This window comes from Nomascus leucogenys, chromosome 12 (assembly GCF_006542625.1).
Source record: "Nomascus leucogenys isolate Asia chromosome 12, Asia_NLE_v1, whole genome shotgun sequence".
In the NCBI taxonomy this organism is placed as follows: Eukaryota; Metazoa; Chordata; class Mammalia; order Primates; family Hylobatidae; genus Nomascus; species Nomascus leucogenys.
The window spans coordinates 64,398,292-64,417,264 of record NC_044392.1 but is presented as its reverse complement, the minus strand read 5'-3'; positions in this window follow the sequence as shown (position 1 = coordinate 64,417,264).

Genomic DNA, 18,973 nt, shown 5'->3' with positions numbered 1-18,973 from the left:
AAATGGTAAGTTAGGGACTGTTTGTATTAGGTAAACTAAGGAGAACATCTTTACAAAAGTGCCAAATATTTGCATCGCCAGGATCTAATGCTCTCACTGTGCTCCATGGGTAGATAAGATGGAGCATGGGAAGGTGGGAGGAGAAGCAACTTTGGGAAGATGAGATGAGGATAATAAGTCCTCTTTGAGATGGTTGTAAGGCACACATGTGGATGTATAGGTTTAGTACTCAAAAGAGAAATCGGGGCTGGAAGTAAAAACTTTGGAATTGGCATTTACATTAGATTTAAAGCCATGAGAATAAGTGAATATGCCCCAGAAAGACAGAAGAGAGAAGCTCAAGACTAGAGCCCTAGTTGCCAGGCGCGGTGGCTCATGCCTGTAATCCTAGCACTTTGGGAGGCCAAGGCGGGCGGATCACAAGGTCAGGAGTTCGAGACCAGCCTGGCCAAGGTGGTGAAACCCCGTCTCTACTAAAAATACAAAAATTAGCCAGGTGCAGTGGCAGGTGCCTATAATCCCAGCTACTCGGGAGGCTGAGGCAGGAGAATCACTTGAACCCGGAAGGCAGAGGTTGCAGCGAGCCAAGATCATACCACTGCACTCTAGCCTGGGTGACAGAGCAAGACTCTGTCTCAAAAACAAAAACAAAAAGAAAAAAAAAAACAGAATAGACCCCTAGGGAATGCCAGAATTTAAGAGGCAGAGCAAAGGAGATACCACCAGGGCCTGTGAAGGAGGGTTAAAGAAGAACCATGAAACAAAGATCCTGGAATTCACCAACTGTCAAATGTCACACAGGCCAATCAAGGTGAACAGTGCTAAGAGGACACAGGGTTTTGCCATTTCTCAGTGGGAGCTTTACCTGGGCCCTTTATGAAGTGGGATGCAGGGAGCTTCACTGCAGCAGGTGGAAGAATGGATGGAAAGTGACAGTAAATGCAGTCTGTACTTTTAGAGAGCTTAACTATGATGGGAGAAGGTTTTGTGGTTGATTGATTTGTTTTGCTTTTAGAGACTGGAGAAAATAGCATATTTTTATGATGGAAAGGAGCCAATAGTGGCTAAACAGGAAGACTGGAAAGAGGGAATAACCAAGGTTGCAAAGTTCTACAGCAGTTTTTCTCAACCAGGAACATTCAATATCTGGAAACATTTTTGGCTGTCACAACTGGGGTAGAGGAGTTGTTACCAGCATCTGCTAGATAGAGTCCAGGGATGCTGCTAAATATCCTTTAATGTACAGCACAGCCCCTCATGACAAAGAATTATCTGGCCAGTGCCAACAATGTGGAGGTCAAGAAACTCTATTCTAAAGGAAGAAAAAACAGACCAAGAATGCAAGTGATAGGATTAGCTTCCACCTGATATAACTCAATGCATATTTGTTAAATAAATTAATGAATTTAAAATTCCATTAATAGATTCCATCCTGTTTCATCTGGAAGCCCTATAACTTAAGCATGGCATGAAAAATTTGAATACTATGTAGGTACTACAGACTCAAAGATAAGACACAAGCTCATACTCTAAGTTTTGAATAAAATGATGCTGCCTAGAGAATTCAGGGAAGCCTTGGAAGATGGGAACAGAGAAATAAAATTGACTTTCATTGAGTGTCTACTTTATATAAGCACTTTAAATATGCTTTTATACAAGCACTTTAGTTGTGTGACTTAATATACACCACACTCCAGTGAGTGAGATATTAGCTCCATTAACTAGGGAGGAAACAGAGTCACAGAGGTCAAGTTAACTTGTCCAAGGTCACTCATCTAGTGAGAAATGGAACCAAGATTTGAACCCAGTTAAGTCTCACCCTAAAATCTAAGTTGTTTCCATTGTACTATGCTGTCTTCATGCAATAACCAAGTCAAGTGACATCTCAGCCTTGAACGATGAGCAGGAATTTGCAAAACAAAGAGAGGGGAAGAGAGGACTGGGCATTCCAGATATTATGGAGCACATGCAAAGGCCCTGAGGTATGAAACAGTCGTTTGGTGAGGCTATGTGACTGAAATAAATGGCACAGGGCAGGGCAGGGGCAGAGGTGGACCACAAGGAGTGGAGAAGTACCATGGCAGTCATGCAGCTAAGTCTTTTCTAGAAGTCAGCAGCTCTTAATTTTAGCCTTTCCTGATGCTATTCAAATAATTGAGCCTCCCTATCCTCTGTTTTACACGCTTTTCCTTTTGCCCAGTACTAAATTTTTCATATTCCAAGCACAGAGGTGTCTAAATATTGGTTTAGGGTTTAGTAAATCTTTTTCTTTCCTATGACAGCAAAAACGAGCTATGTAACTTACAACTCCCTTGACTGAGGCATTCATTTTACAAGCAAAATGAGTTATGGATTGATTTGGGAATATTTAAGCTCTGGTTAAGCAGCAGTGGGCACACGATTGCCTAGAACATAAAACCAGGACAGTCAGGGAGCATCTCTAGCTTGTTAACTGTAATGCCAGATAAATATCACCCTCTGCTCAGGCTTTTTAATCATTTCTTAAAAAAATAAAAAGTACTCAGTTGTACTTCCTAAGGCATTTCCTGTTTAGAGGGTGTGTATTCTAACAGCTGTGTTAGAAAGTGTGACCTAAGAGCTTTCAGACTGCTTGTCCTTTGAAGCTCCTGAGTGCCAAGCTAGGGGATTACTCCCACCTAGGCCAGAGCCTGGTCTCCTGGCCTGAACCTGGCTATCTTGGGTTCCCAGCTCCTACAACCATACAGTCCTGTAATAACTGCAGAGGATGAAGGGTGCATGGAGGTCTAGAGGCCAATCCGCTTTCATGGAAAGTATCATTTAATTGGAAAGTGGGAAAGAATAATGTTTACAAAGTATCTTGCAGAGATTTCTATATTTCCGGGTCACAGAGCAGAGGCTGACAGGCACAGATCACCACTGAACCTCTAAACTTTCCTGTTCTCCCCCACCCCCAATGTGTTTCCCTATCCTGGAAAAGTGCAAAAAAGCAGTATACGTCCCAGGCTGCTGGACATATGCCCAATTATTCTCTAGGGCAAGAAGTCTACCCCGATAGTGATATATATAAATGCTCATGCTTTAAAAATAAAAATACAGTGAGTTTAACCAGGCGCAATAGTTCACACCTGTAATCCCAGTGGCTGGGAAAGCTAAGGTAGGAGGATCACTTTTAGCCCAGGAGTTCAAGGCTGCAGTGAGCTATGATTGCGCCACTCCACTCCAGCCTGGGCGACGAGCAAGACCCCATTCAAAAAAAAAATACAGTCAGTTTAAGCACGATGTATCACTTTCAGGTCACAAGTTCACTAATTTCTACTCCAGTATATTTTTAAAATACCCAGTCATAGTTTTGCAATTTCTATGTAAGTCTCATTTCACACAGAAGATTAATGCATAAAATTGTTTAAAGTAGCATTATTTACAATGAAAATCTGAATTGCAAAAAAAAAAAAAAAAAAAACTGAACTAAAAAATAGCCAAAAAATTAAATGCAGTTTACAATCACAAGAGAATGGGTAAAGAAAGTTATGGTACATTAACAGTAGATATTTTGCAGCTATTAATAGTTATACTTAACGAGAGCAATAGTAACACAAGGAATGATTATATAATAATGTTGAATAAGCAAAACAAGATACACAACTGTCTATACAATTGTTATTTCTTTCTTTCTTTTTTTTTTTTTGAGACAGAGTCTCACTCTGTTGCCCAGGCTGGAGGGCAGTGGCACAATCTCGGCTCACTGCAACCTCTGCCTCCCAGGTTCAAGTGATTCTTCTACCTCAGCCTCCCTAGTAAGCTGGGATTACAGGCACCCACCACCATGCCCAGCTAGTTTTTGTATTTTTAGTACAGATGGAGTTTTACCATGTTGGCCAGGCTGGTCTTGAACTCCTGACCTCAAGTGATCCGCCCGCCTAGGCCTCTCAAAGTGTTGGGATTACAGGTGTGACTCACTGCACCTGGCCACAATTGGTATTTCAACTGTGAATATCATGCATAGAGAAATGATTGGAGATGTACAACAAGATGTACCACAGATTAATTTTACCACCAGAAAAGGCCAAATCTCCCTGTCTATTTGCTTGGGCTGCTATAACAAAATACCTTACACTGGGTAATTTATAAACAACAGAAACTTACTGCTAATAGTTCTGGAGACTGGGTAGTCCAAGATCAAGGTGCCAGCAGACTCAGCATCTAGTGAGAGCCGGTTCTTCAGAGATGGTGCCTTCTGTGAGTCCTTACAAGACAGAAGGAGCAAGAAAGCACCCTCAAGCCTTTTTTATAAGGGCACTAATCCCATTCATTCAGGTGGAGCCCTCATGACTTAATCACTTCCCAAAGGTACCGCCTCTTAATACTATTACACTGAGTATTAGGCTCTAACATATGCATGTGGGGGGACACTGCATTCATACTGTAGATAAAAGGAGCCGAAGAAACAAACAGCCTCTCTCATAATGCTGTTTACATCCTTCTAATGTCTCTAGAGCAATTCACATATAAATAGGGAATACTTTATATGCCTGATGTGGCTGGTGACCAGAATGCCGTTATTTAGGAAGAGTAGAAAAAGTAGCAGCTCTGATAACTAAGGGAAAAAATAAACCCACAAATATGAGGCTTATTCAGTTAAAATACCAAACCTAGGAGGATGAACTTCAACTGCTGGCCATAAAAATCTCACTACAAGAGTCTACAGCTTTCCACTGCAAAACTAGAAAATTAAATATCTTTCATCTTTATTTTCACACCCTTTACTGTATTTTCTAACTAATATTAGGAGCTGCAGATGGCAAATCAATAGATTGTTTCAATGATAGCATGGACCAAAAAGAATGGGGTAGGAAGAGATAAGTCTGTCTCTAGCTATTCCATCATGGCTTCATCAATTGGACAGGATAAATGTCACCTCTGTTCCCGATTTAATCCTCCTCTTTCAAGTCTGGACACCTGCATTCCTCAACTATCCTAGCTCCAGGGGAGGATTAACAGGGAGGGAATTTGTTTTTTTAGGTATTGAAAGAAAATCACATCAAATAATAAATTACTCTCTATATCTATTTTAAAACTGTCTCATGTGTCTTTAAAATGTCATGGGAAAAATAAAAAGGTACACTGAGAGAGTGTGCTCAATGAAATATTTAAACCATAAAGGCAGCAAGGCTGGTGATTAAGGAGATTAAATAGATCTGGATGATGGATATAAATCAGAAGCATGTTGTCAAAGATTAGTAAATATTAAAGCTGTTTATCGTCCTTCCAACAGAAAAAAAAAAAAAAAGCAATCATACGGTTTTTAGTGTCAGTCTGAGCCATCAAGCCATTATGCAATTTTTATCTTTTCTTACTCCTTTGCCATGAGGCAAGACAATTTATTTCCCCTGTAGTAAATAAATTTCCTCTGCCTCAAACATGCTCTGAGTGTAATCCTGGGCTAGCCACCCACCTCTTAGGATTCACTTTCCTCATTTGCTAAAGGAGGGAATTGGTTCTCATAGTTCTGACATTCTGTGTTTCTCTGAAAGACGTTTAGAGAGTTCTAGGATGTGAGTTATCATATATCATCTACTGTAAGACACATTTAATTATAAGATATGCCATTATTTTATGTACTACTAACAAAAAAAACATCCTGCCAACTAAACTATGACACAATACCCTAACTATAGCCCTGTGACCCTGGGATTAATCACACCAGCCTCTCATGCTTTGAAATAAAGGACAATTCCTACCACCCTCCATTGCATTGCTTGGTTGATTTTACAGTTCATTTGTATGTATCTCACTAATAAAACAACACAATTTTGCTTGTAGGTATCTTTCTTTCTCAGGTCCCATAAAACTCTTGATTGTTGTTTTTTTCAGAATAATATACGGAACTGCAATCATTTCTCTGATGATTAATATTTGCTTCACTAGTATCAAATTCATGCCCCACTATGTTCACGCCTTCTACAAATACGGGAATCATAGTGTAATTTTTTTATAATTTAAACAACAAGTAAGCTCAACATGTTATTACCAACAGTGTCCTTAACTAAATGGAAGTCGTGACAATGTGAACAGCTATGACTAATTTTGACCCTGGGCAGACCAGGACAACTACATCGTGACTACAGTCTAACTGACATCCCTACTGACTTCAGAGATGTTAAAAAACAACCAGGAACCTGGGCAATATGGTGAAACCCCATCTCCACAAAAAACACAAAAACTGGCCATGCATGGTGGCATGCACCTGTAATCCCAGCTACTCAGGAGGCTGAGGTGGGAGGATTGCTTAAGGCCAGGAGGTCAAGGCTGCAGTGAGCTGAGACTGTGCACCTGCACTCCACCCTGGGCAACAGAGTGAGACCACATCTCAACAACAACAAAAAAGTAGGGGGTGGTGGCAAGGAGAAAAATATGTGGTATAGAACTGATGAATTGAGATGTCTTCTTCACCTCCAATGAGAGAGGAGTGGCATATAGTAAGTGTTCCCTAAATATTTGCAGGTTGTTGAAGGACTGAATGAAAGTATAGATGAAAGGACGAATGAACAAACAAACAAGTAGCTAATTGAGAATGCTGAGAAGGCATTTTACTGCCTTCTTTGAGATTGCTTCTTATGACAAACTGCACTGCAGTCTTGAATCACCATGGCTGGCTAAAATCATGACGCCCCAACCTTCACCTAAGACTTTGGAATCTGATTCACATTCGCATCCCAGCCCCTGCTAACCTCTCATGCCTCTATCAGACTGTGAAACTAAGTGCCAAGGTCCACGTAGAGGACTCAATGTAACACAAGAGCTTACATTTCCTTGACTCCTCAACACCAGTGGCCTTGCCTTCTTATCCTCCCCTGCAGCTGCTCTCAGCCCTCCTCCTCCTTGTCCTTGTTTTTCCACCATTCTATGATGTCCCATCCCTGCATATCGACTTCCTGCCTTCTGCATCCAGGTGGCTACAAGCAATTATATAGATTCATTTGCTCCAACTTTAGGGGACTCTCAAGCTGCTGCTAACCTGTTCCTTCTGTCATTCTTCTCAACAGCTCTCTCACGCATTCTCTTTTTTTCCTTAAACCCTCAACACCTTTACCACCTGCAACTTCAGTAAATCATCTTTCTACTTTACGAGAAAATTAAAGCTATCTGGTTGGAACTCCCTGAGCTCCATCAACAACACCTAAAAACTGTTAGTCTAATTCTATCCCTTCTTTCTCTCCTCTCCGGACATTTTCTCTAGTTCAAAACTAATCCCTCCATCTGGCCTCTGCCTACGCCTCAGGAAACTGTTACTCTATTAGTTATCCTCTCTATCTCCTTTACTCCAAGCTTCCCCTCTACTTGATCTTCCCTGGCAAAATATAAATATTATCATCTCTAATCTAAAAACAACTTCCACTCGCCCACTCTTCTCTTCTAGCTCTTACTCATTTCTCTTTTTCAAAGCCAAGTTTTTTAAGTCTACCTATTATTGTTGCCTCCGCTTTCACCTCCCATTCATTTACAAGTCTAGTGCAATCTGGCAAACATGTTCACCATGCCAACAAAATTGTTCCCTAAAGTCACTAATTACCTGCACAGGGCCTATCCTTATCTCACTTGACCTCTCTACAGTATTTAATGCTGTGAAATAGTCCCTCCTCAACATCTCTTCCTTTTGGTTATTGTGATACTGTTCTTTCTTCCTTTTTCATGTCCTCCGTTTTATTCTTTGGTCAGACAGAAAAAAAGGTTTTTGCTTTCCCCAGTCTACTTATGAGTTCTCTTTAGTGGTCACAAATACGCTATTTCAGCTTCTGCATATGACTCACAGCCTCAAATCTCTATGCCCGACTGAAACTTCTCTCTGCATTGATGATAACAGGTCTCAAACTCATCATCTTCCCCCATAAGCCTGCTTCTCTTCCTGTCTCAGGTGTCAAGCCATGCACACAGGTGTCAGGCTGGAAATGCGTCCTTCCCTTTAGACGTGCCCCTCTTCACCCACACATCTGATTGGTTACTTAGGCTTTTAGAGCCTGTAAGCCACCCTGTCTGTAATCCACTTCCACTGCTTCTACTTTAGCTGAGGCCCTTGCCATTTGTCACGTGGATCATCATAGTGGGCTGCTGGGTGTTTCTTCTCTAATCTATCTGCCACACTGCTGCCACATATCACATTACTACCAGAATAATCTTTCTAAGATGCAAATCAATCAGATCATGTTTTTTCCCTGTTTAAAAATACTTCGATTGTTCTTCCAGTAGCTTTCAGGATGGAATTAAAACACGTAACACACAAGATCCCCCATGATATGCCCCTGCCCACATCTTTAGCCTCTTATTCCACCAGGTACCTCTAATGGCTTCCTGTTTTCTAATCACACTTGACTCTATACACATGATGTTTCATGCCCCTGAGCCTCCTCTGGGGATACTCTCTACCTTCTTATCTCTGGCCCAGCTTACTAACTGCTGAACATCCCTCTCAAGCATCTCTTCCCTAGGAAGCTTTAAATACTTCAACCCAATTGGGAGCCTCTCTTCCATTCTAGAAGAGCAACTGGTGCATACCCCATCACCTCTATTATCATTAATGATTTGTTTATACGTCTGCACTAGAATATACCCTCCATGAAAGCAAAGACTGTATGTTTTTGGCTGAAGGTGTTATAAATATTAGCATTAAATGAATGACTAAATGAATAAACCACTGAGCTTTTGGGTCTAAAAACAAGGTCAAATGAATAAGGTGTTTTTTATAATCAAGACAGAGTAAAACTTGTAGAAAAATTAAGTAGTGATAACAGTGAAAGAACTGTAAAAGAAGTGCTTTATTATAATTAGATATCTATATTTATATCTTTCTCTAAATTATATCATCCCCTTAAATGCGTTAACACAGCTATTATTGTTTTGGTGTCTTGATGATATTTTAATTTTAAGAGAAGAAACTAATTTTTTAGTTTTAACATCTGGATCCAAACTCCTAATAAAATAATTCAAGTGGAGCCAATGTACCTGAAACACAATCTGGACACCACAGTACACCTTAGGCAATTCAAGTTTTCTTACCAAATACCTTAACTGGGTATTTCAATTTCTCCAAAGCCAGGCATAGTGGCACATGCTTGTAGTCCCAGCTACTCAGGAGGCTGAGGCAGGAGGATTATTTGAGCCCAGGAATTCAAGTCAAGCCTAGGCAACATAGCAAGATCCTGATTCTATAAGATCATAAAATAAAATGTTTCCAAGAGTTTATCCCAACATACCTTTCACCATTATTCAGCACTAAATCTACATTCAAGTTAAATTAAACTTCTAAACACTCCCTGAAAATGCTCCACATTTTCCCAATGTGTTATTTCCTCTACATGGGCCTTAATTCCTTACACTGAGAATCTCTTTGCTCCATTTCTACCTGTTTAAATACTAAGTCCAACTCCATGCACATACAGTTTTCTGATTCCTTTCAGAGAGATTTTGTGCTTTTTATCACATCCAGTTTTATTTATTTATTTATTTTTATTAATTTATTTTTGCAACAGGATCTCACTTTGTCACCCAGGCTGGAGTACAGCGGTGCTATCATGGCTCACTGCAGCCTTGAACTCCTGGGCTCAAGTGATCCTTCCACCTCAGCCTCCTGAGTAGCTGGGACTACAGGCACATGTCACCATGTCCAGTTAATTTTTGCTTTTGTTTTTGTTTTTTGTAGAGATGAGGTTTTGCCATGTTGCGCGGGCTGGTCATGAACTCCTGGGCTCAAGGGATCCTTCTACCTCAGCATCCCAAAGATTTGGGATTACAGGCGTGAGCCACTGCACCCGGCCTACTATACTTTCTAATTGTTTGTTTTTTCTTACATTGGGACACAGCTGATTTTTGCATTTTAATCTTGTTTCTATGGATTTTGCTGAACTCTCTTAATAGTTTGTAGATTGTCTTCGATTTTCTATGTAGATAATCACATTGATTGTGAATACAGTAGTTTGTTTCTTCCTTTCAAATCCTTAGGCATTTAATTTTTTTAACTTATTACTGCTTGCTAGGACCCCCAGTACTAAATTTAATAGAGGTAGTGATGGTAGACATTCTTATCTTATTCTTGACTTGAAGGGAATGCTTCTAACAAATATTTAACCATTAGGCGTGCATACTCAGCATATTATTTGTTGTAAATTTTGGATGAATATCCTTTATCAAGTTAGGGAAGTTCCCTCTGTAATGATTAGCTAAGAATGTTTACTGTGAATTAAATTTTATAAAATGTTTTCTCTGCATCCATTAAAATAATTTGAATTTTTTCTCCTTTAATGTATAAATGTAGTAAATTATAATAATACATTTTCTAATGGTCTTTTTTTTTTTTTTTAAAGAGATGGGGTCTCATTTTGTTGCCCAGGCTGGTCTTGAACTCCTGAAAGTGATCCACCTGCCTCAGCCTCCCAGAGTGCTGGGATTACAGGTGTGAGCCACTGCGACCGGCCTCTTCAATGTTCTAATATTATATTCTGGGATAAGCCCAAAGGGATCACAAATATTAACTTTAATGAATTACTAGATTTAATTTTCTATTATTTTGTTTAGAATTTCTACTTCTGCATTTATGAGAGATTGGCCTATAATTTTCCTTGTCTGGTTTGGTATCAAAATTCTGCCAGAACCATAAAATCAGTTACAGTCGTTTCCTCCTTTTCTATTACCTGGAATAGATTGTACAAGATTATGATTATCTTGTTCTTAGGTGTTTGGCAGAATTGCTTATAAATCCCCTTATCCCTGGTATGTTTTGTTTTGTTTTTGTAGGTAGATTTTAAACTACCAATTCAACTTTTTAAAAATAGCTATAGTTTTCTAATTAGATTTTCTATTTCTTCTTGAGTCAGGTTTGTAAGTTTTATTTTTCTAGGGAACTGGCCATTTCACATAAGTTTTCAAATTTAGTTGCGTGAAGTTTATAATCATCTCCTATTGTTTAAAAAATGTTACATATGTAGCGATTTTCTTTTTTTTATTCCTGTCAGTTTTATTAGTCTTTTCAAAGAACCAGCTCTTTGTTTTCCTGATCCTTTCTATCATAACTTTGTTTTAAATTTTATTAATTTCTGCTCTGTTAATACTTCCTTCCATTTACTTTCTTGTGTGTATGCTATTGTTCCATTATCCAGTGTCTTGAGATGGACATGTGGCTCATTAATTTCCGGTGTTTCTTCTTTACTAAATAAACATTTTAAAGCTTTTGTAAATTTCTCTGCATAAGTTTTGGAATATATTTCATTATTTAGCTCTCTATATTATCTAACTTTAGTTATAATTTGTTCTTTTATTTAGGACTTAATCACAATTGATTTATTCCTAAAGTTATTTAGAAGCGTTTTAAAATGTCTGAGCACATGGTGTTATTAAAGCTTTTTTTAAAAACTGATCAGATAACATGATCTGTATGATACTGACTTGTCTGGGCTGAGACGGTGTCATGATGCCATCAGAGACCTGGATCCTTCTATCTTTCTGTTCTGTCATCCTAATTCATGGCTTCCATCACAGACGTTTTTTGTATTTCCCACTGTTTTCAGTAAAATGGTTTGCACATAGCAGCTGTAGGGTACATCCTACATCATGCTACATAAGAAGGATTTAACAGCCCAAACTCAATAATCATGAGATTTATCATGAATCAGTCTCATCAGCTTTTCTTTTTCAGAATTCAGAATTCGAAGTTCGGAGTCCCATTTTGGATTTGCTCATCAGAGGTCTGGACTCTATCCCACGCCCCAGCTCTGGACCTGGAGGGCTGGCTCCAACATTAGGCATTTGGGGAATATTTATTAGATTAAAGAATATATAATTAGAAAAGAATGAATACTCCCTGCATGCTAATCCTGCTAGCCCCAAACTAGAAACGGATGGCAAATGTCACAAATAGTAATTCAATACTCTTTCTAAAGAGATTGGAACACAGTCTACAACAAGGCAGGCTTATAATGCAAGCAGAAGCATCATGTGCTGCACATTCTTGGGGAGAACAATTTAAGGAAAATTAATTTCTAAACAATAACATTCTGAAAGCCTCTCAAACATATATGTTCACAAATCTCCTGGCTGACCTGTCACAAAGGGTCACTGTTGTTCACAGCACAAGCAGTGTCTGTCTACTCAGGATAGCAGCCACTCAACCCCAGATATTGTCCACAGAGCAAATCTAGGTATATGAGCCAAAGGCACATGTATATTGGGGAGTAGGAAACCTGAAGTTTAGGGTAAATGATTTCTATCATGTTCTGTAGGCCATGCTTGACTGTCCTGTAACTGCACCCTTCCACCTTGCTTTGGCCAAGTCAACACAGCTTGGGTGTGGTTGCTCACAAATATTCCCAAAGAGCGATGACGATTCTTTTGGATTCCTGAACACACCATCTCTGTTGGGGGAGAACTCTGGGGTATGTTTCCAGCTCTCTCAATGAACTTTTAATCAAAGCACTGTTTCCTTCCCGTTGTAGTGCTTTTGGAATGGCCTTGTTCTCTGAGTCCTAGCTTTGACAACAGCAACTGTGCTGAACTTTTCCACAGCAGCTCTTGGATTTCTGCCCCACCCCCTCCCATCTGCACGCCCCCATTTCCTCTCTTCTCTGTTTTGGCTCTGCGTGGCTCTTCTGAGTAAAGTGGCTGAAGAGTAAGGAACCCAAAATACCTAAGTAACAAATGAGTCACCACACTTCCACAGCAGAGCTCTGAGGATCAGCGGGTGTGTTGGGGGGTAAATAGCAGAGGAGGTGGCTGCCCAGAGAGAGGGAGAGAGAGAAAAAATAGAAACAAAACGAGCAAGTTGGCAGAAGTGGCTGAGAGCCGCTGAGTGGGCGGAGGGGGCAGGGAGCTGGGTTGTGTTGGCTTGCAAAGGTGAGATCAGTGCTGTGGCTTGTCACACCCTGGCTGACTCAAGCTAAGCCCAGGCCCCTCGGGAACTGCTAATACTGGGCTGTCTAGTAAAAATCAGCTAGACAAGTCGCCTAACTGCTGTTCTCTTATGTTTACAAGTTCTGAGTTGTAGGGCTTGGAATTCTTTGTTCAAGTTGCTGCAAAGCTGCTAATTAGGAACCTGCAGTGATATTGCTCCAGGGCCATTCCCTTTCTGGTTATATGGTATCTGGGTGATAAGAGTCAGGGCAGAATTTAAATGTCTTCTTTGTACCTTTTTGTTTGTTGGGAATGTTTAGAATGCATCCGTTTTTCAAAACCTTATCTTGAAGTGTAGTGGTGGAGCTGGATCGCCACCTCAAAGCTAAGGCTCCAGACAGCATTGATCCTGACCATGCCCAGCACCCTAAGAGGATGAGGCTCTGCTGAGAGATCCTGGGATGCTGCCCCATAGGGCCAGCTTTGCTTAGAAGCCACTGGGAATTTGTCCTGGTAGCTTAAGATATGACTCCTACTTTTTTTTTTTTTTTAACGTTTCTAAGTGAAAAAGGAGTGGAATAGGCTGAGCCCTTGGAACAAGACAAATGGTTTGATTTCATGAGGTTCTGCCTGGCCAGCCCACAGTGGACTTTTAATCTGTCACCAAAAGACCAGAAAGAAAATCCATGTGTGCAAAGAACAAGGCCTAAGATTCATTCAGGACTGTTAATGTGAAATGACCTCTGGGAGAATCTTTTGAAAAAAGAATTACAAAATGTCCCCTGAGACAGGTGGTCTCAGATCACGAGGATAACAGGATTTGATCACAAGCTGTCTGGCTTTCTCTTAGGTCAAAACCAGGAAGTTCAGGGACTAGCTTACAAACAGAGGAAAAAAATAAGTTGATTTCGATTTTTAAGCCTCCAGCAACGTTTCGCTTCACTTGACCCTGCAGTGGGGGCTGGTGTCAGCCTTTGGTTTTATCTTCTGCAGTTCTCCCACCCCTATCCCGCATAAGTATAAAACCAGATGCCACGATTTGGAAAGAGCAAAATTTGATCTTGAGAGGAAGTGGGAAAATGTAAAACTAACACAGCTTTGGCAGTTAGAAAGAAACAACTATAGCCCCTGCAAAGAAAGATTTACACCCTAGGCAACATAGTGAGACCGCATATCTACAAAAAATAAAAAATAAAAGAATTAGCAGGGTGTGGTGATGTGAGCCTGTAGTCCCAGCTACGTGGGAGGCTGAGGCAGGAGACTCACTTGAGCTCAGGAGGCCAAGGCTGCAGTGAGCCGTGATCATGCCACTGTGCTCCAGCCTGGGCAGGAGAGTCAAACAAAAAACGGAGGGAAGGAAGGAAGGAAGGAAGGAAGGAAGGAAGGAAGGAAGGAAGGGAGGAAGGGGAAAGGGAAGAAGGAAGGAAGAAAGGAAGGAAAGAAGGAAGGAAGGGAGGAAGGGAGGGAGGGAGGGAGGGGAAGGGAAAAGGGAAGAAGGAAGGAAGAAAGGAAGGAAGGAAGGGAGGAAGGGAGGGAGGGAGGGAGAGAGGGAGGGAGGGAGGGAGAAAGGAAGGAAGGAAAGGAGGAAGGAAGGAAGGAAGGAGAGAGAGAAAAGAAAAAGAAGAAACAAAGACTGAGACCCAAGACTTGATAAAGGTGAACTTTCTGAACCCATAAAGGTCCTTAAGTGCTGCCTCTGCTCATTTTGTCTTCTGCTCAACTGAGCCCACTGGTGAATAAATGAAAATCTTCTTTGGAAATGATTCATGAAAATCATCCCAGGGAAGCATATTCTTGGCCTCTGAAGTCTTCATTTCAAAATGAAGTTTATAGTTTAAGACTATAAACAATACACGATTCTTATAAAAATAAAAGTAGAAACAAAAAATATTAGCCATAGTTCCAACCCTCAAATGTTAACACTTCAATGTGTTTCCTTCCAGTTCTCTTATAGGCATATAGACTTATTCTTGTAACACAGTTGCACTCATTCTGTATATATGGAATTGTGTATGCAGCTTTTTGCTAAATATATATTACTGCTATCATATAGAAAATTACACAACCATCATTATTAATAGTTCCCTAATAACCAATACAGTTAATCAGCCCATCTTCCCCCACTATGTTTTGGACATTAAATTTGTATTCAGCTTTTTAAACTATAAGTCTTGATCTAATTAATGTACAAAATTTAGAGCTTTTTGAATCAGCCCCACTACTTAGCCATGTGGCAAATCTTACCAATATCTGGACCAGCAACCTGAAGGCTGCAGGAGGAACCTATAGGACAATCAGAAGGAGGTACTAGTACAGATTCCTTGGGCTGTAGAAGTTTCTGGTACAGGGGTCTTGAAGGACAAAGAAATTGCCTGAGGTAAGGTCACCAGCCCTCTAGCTGTGTATTCCCTGTCTAATGTCACCCACAAGCCTCATCTCCAGCTCAACATCTTCAAGCATCCTAGAGAAAAGAGATGACATTTTCAATGAATGAAAAAAACAATAAAACAAAGGACAGGGATAACACATGGCAAAGCTGAGGATCTTTTTTGTTTTAACACAAAGTGTCATATTGTCTCTTATTCTCATTTCTTATTGGAGCATTCTGACATCTTTATTTTGGGCTTCCCTGGTTAGGTTACCTGCTGGAGAGGTGTGTTTAGAGCTGCAGTTAGGCAGCAAAAGCAGAGAGAGTTGGCACCAGTGAGGATGGGCAGAGTTGGCTATGGATATAATCTATCATTTGCCAAATAGCTCAAAGTTGTATGAATATCATTAAATATTTCATGTAAATGCTGTTTTTTTTTTTTCAAGGGCAAGTCCCATTTCATAGAAAATATAGTTCCTGAGCTTAGTAAAGGAGGATGTGCTCCATACTAAGCACTTCTAAGTGATTATTTCATTTAAGAATCTCAACAATTCAGAGTTAAGTGCTCTCTTCTCCAGTTTGCACATAGGACAATTAAACAGCAGAAAAGTAAAATAACTTGCCAAGGGGACTTGCTAATAAATGTTTGAGCCAACATTAGAACATAGGGCTGACTTCAAAGTTTGTGATCTTTGCTCTACATTATGCTGCCTCCCTTGTTAAACCTAATAGATAAACATACTTGCAATTTTAAAAAAGAGTTAATGCTTATTGATTAAAGGCAGGCTTTCTCTGGGATCCAGGAGTCACCATTATGGGTAGGCAGGATCATTTATAACATTCTTTTGAGGAGCCCTTTAAAAAAAAATGACTACTGGGTCCAGCCAGGTCAACTATGGATGAGGAACTCTTCCATGGAGTTCTGAAAGGCCCTACAGAGGCTCTGACAACAAGGAAGCCACAGGACAGCTTCTACCTCCCAGTTTTTCCTAGGCCAATACTTGGGACATAGTATGGTTGATGGAATTGGAAACTATTGCTTCTTGGTGCATTTTTTAAAGGAATGGTTAAATTATAACATAAGAGTCTGTTTTCCCACTAGACTTGAGTTTTATAATATCAGGGACCATGTCTGTCTTCTTCATTGCCATAGTCCCATTCCTTGTACAGTGCTTGGTCCATAGCAGATGATCTTAGTCCATTTGAGCTGCTATAACAGAATGCCATAGAGTGGGTAGCTTACAAACATCAGAAATTTATTTCTCATAGTTCTGCAGGCTGGGAAGTCCCAAATCTGCAGTGCTGAGAGATGTGGTGTCTGGTGAGGGCCTGCTTCCTGGTTCATAGATGGCAGTCTTCTCACTGTGTCCTCACGTGGTAGAAGGGGTGAGGAAACTCACCAGAGTCCTTTTTATAATAGCATAGCACTAATTCTGCTCTTAAGGGCTCTACCCTTATAACCTAATCACCTTCCAAAGGCCTCACCTCTAAATATCATCACATTCAGGATTAGCTTTCAATGTATTGATTTGGGGTTAGGGGGTCATAAACATTCATTCTGTAGCATAGATGCTTAACAAAGTTTGGTGAATGAATAAATAAATGAAAATATTATCCGGGCCAAAGGTGTGGGCTGGAGTTAAGGATGGCTCATGATCAATGCCTGCATATAAATGTATTCCTCAAGATGTGTAGTCTGAGTTGAGGTGGCTTAAATCAAGATATGTCAGGAGTATATGTAGTCAGTTTCCACTTTTTAATATCCATAATAAGCCCTTGGTCATAAGCATGAAGGCATCTGAAATGAGGAGTGAAGAGTTTCCTTTTTTCCCCTGTCATTGCAGTATGGAGTGAAGAAAAACTTTATTTTTCTTACTTCTCCTTGATTCCTCAATCAAACTGGATTTATGTTAGGCTTAGGAAGACAATCCGTACTTCACAGAGTGTTTATAGGATCCTGCTTGTTTCCCAAAGGGAGAATTGGGGCTGAAAGTGTGCATTAAGCCCAGTCTTTAAGCAATTAATATTGTGCCCAAGAAATAAAAAGCATGAACATTACAAGTGGATTTTGTTATAATCCTATATATCCCAAATGTGTATACTCCAGGAAAGTCCAGATCCCCAGCAGAAGCCCATCTGCTATATTTCTAGTGTGATACTCCTGTGTTTATATTTGCTCATTTCTCTTACAGAGTGCCAGGAAAGAAAAAGCGATATTTAAAAAATTCATCTGCTAGTATTTATGCAAACACATTTCTCTCCAAGTGTGGGTTGAGCAATGTGAGTAAAGCAGACATAAATGCCTCTGACAGACCACAGAGCAATTTTCATAAAGAAAGGGGAGAAATATACACCTAGAACAATTGAAGTTGGTGGTGGAGGGGTGGGAACTGTCCTCTGACCAGGCAACATTCAACAGGGGAGATATTCCAGGTCTCATGCCCCAGACTTGGAGGCTCATTTGAACGGTTAATGACTCTATTGAGTTTCTACTATGTGCTAGCCAGTTTGGAGATTATAAAAGCTTAAGACTCCTGGTTGAGAACATAATAGTAAATAATTATAAGACAGCATATTACTGACATAGGAGAAAGGGGAAGAAACACTGTGAGCCTCAGTTAGGTGCCACTCTTTGCTAAGTGTTTCACATATATTATTTCATTTAATTCTCACAACTATCCTATGATGTAATCATCCTCCTTTTTCAGACAAGGCTCACAGTGGCCATACAACTTGCTCAAGACTATATAACTTAGGCTATTTTGAAAATCCCTGTTCTTTCTGCTATACCATACATAAGACATTTCCATGGCTTATAATTGAACGTTATATATGTTTGGAATCTAAATAGCTAACATTTGTTGAGTGCTTACTACGAGACAAGCAAAAGTCTTTTTTATGTATGTTAACAGATTTAAACTTTGTAACAACCCTAGGAGGTAGTTACTGTTATTATGCCATTTTAGGATGAAGCAACTGAGTTTACATATAAGTAAAGTTGTCCACATCACCAGGAAATACCAGAGCCCAGTCTGGATCCAGATTCCATATATCTAAGCATTACACTATCCTGCCTCCCCTTTGAGGAGCACTTTTTTTTTGTCCCACAGACTTCAAAACTGTTGAGGAGCACTTTTAAGCACCTTCTATTACATACCCCAGACCAACCATCCCAAGCCTACATTGAGCAATGTTCAGCAAACATGGTGTGAAAGTGGAAAAATTCAAACTGTGTTTCTCCTCTGCTTTCACACCACAACAATCATCGCAGAAGACTTCTGTGATGAACAGAAGTCTGTGTGACCACAGAAGTCTTCTGTGACCAAATGTGTGTGGGTTTCTCCTCACACACCAAGCAAGCAAGCAAGCAAGCAGTTCTGCAGTGGATACCAGCTGGGCTCCCTCCAATTCTGTTCCAACACTATCCACCTGGCAATAGCAGCAGAAACCACAGGTTGAGGACTCAGTCTCACAAAGCTGCCCCTACTTCCTACCAGTCAGTCGCAAGTCTGGGCCTCAGAACTTCCGACCAACTGACTTCAAGTTGGGATTCCTATGATCCTCTCTTTGAGGTCCATTGATTTGCTAGAGTGGCTCAAGGAACTCAGAGAAACACTTACATTTAACTGGTATATTATAAAGGATATTACCAAGCATACAGATGATGAGGTGCATAGGGTGAGAAAGGGGCACAGAGCTTCCATGCCCTCTGGACATGCCACTCTCTAGGAGCCTCCAGATATTCAGCTA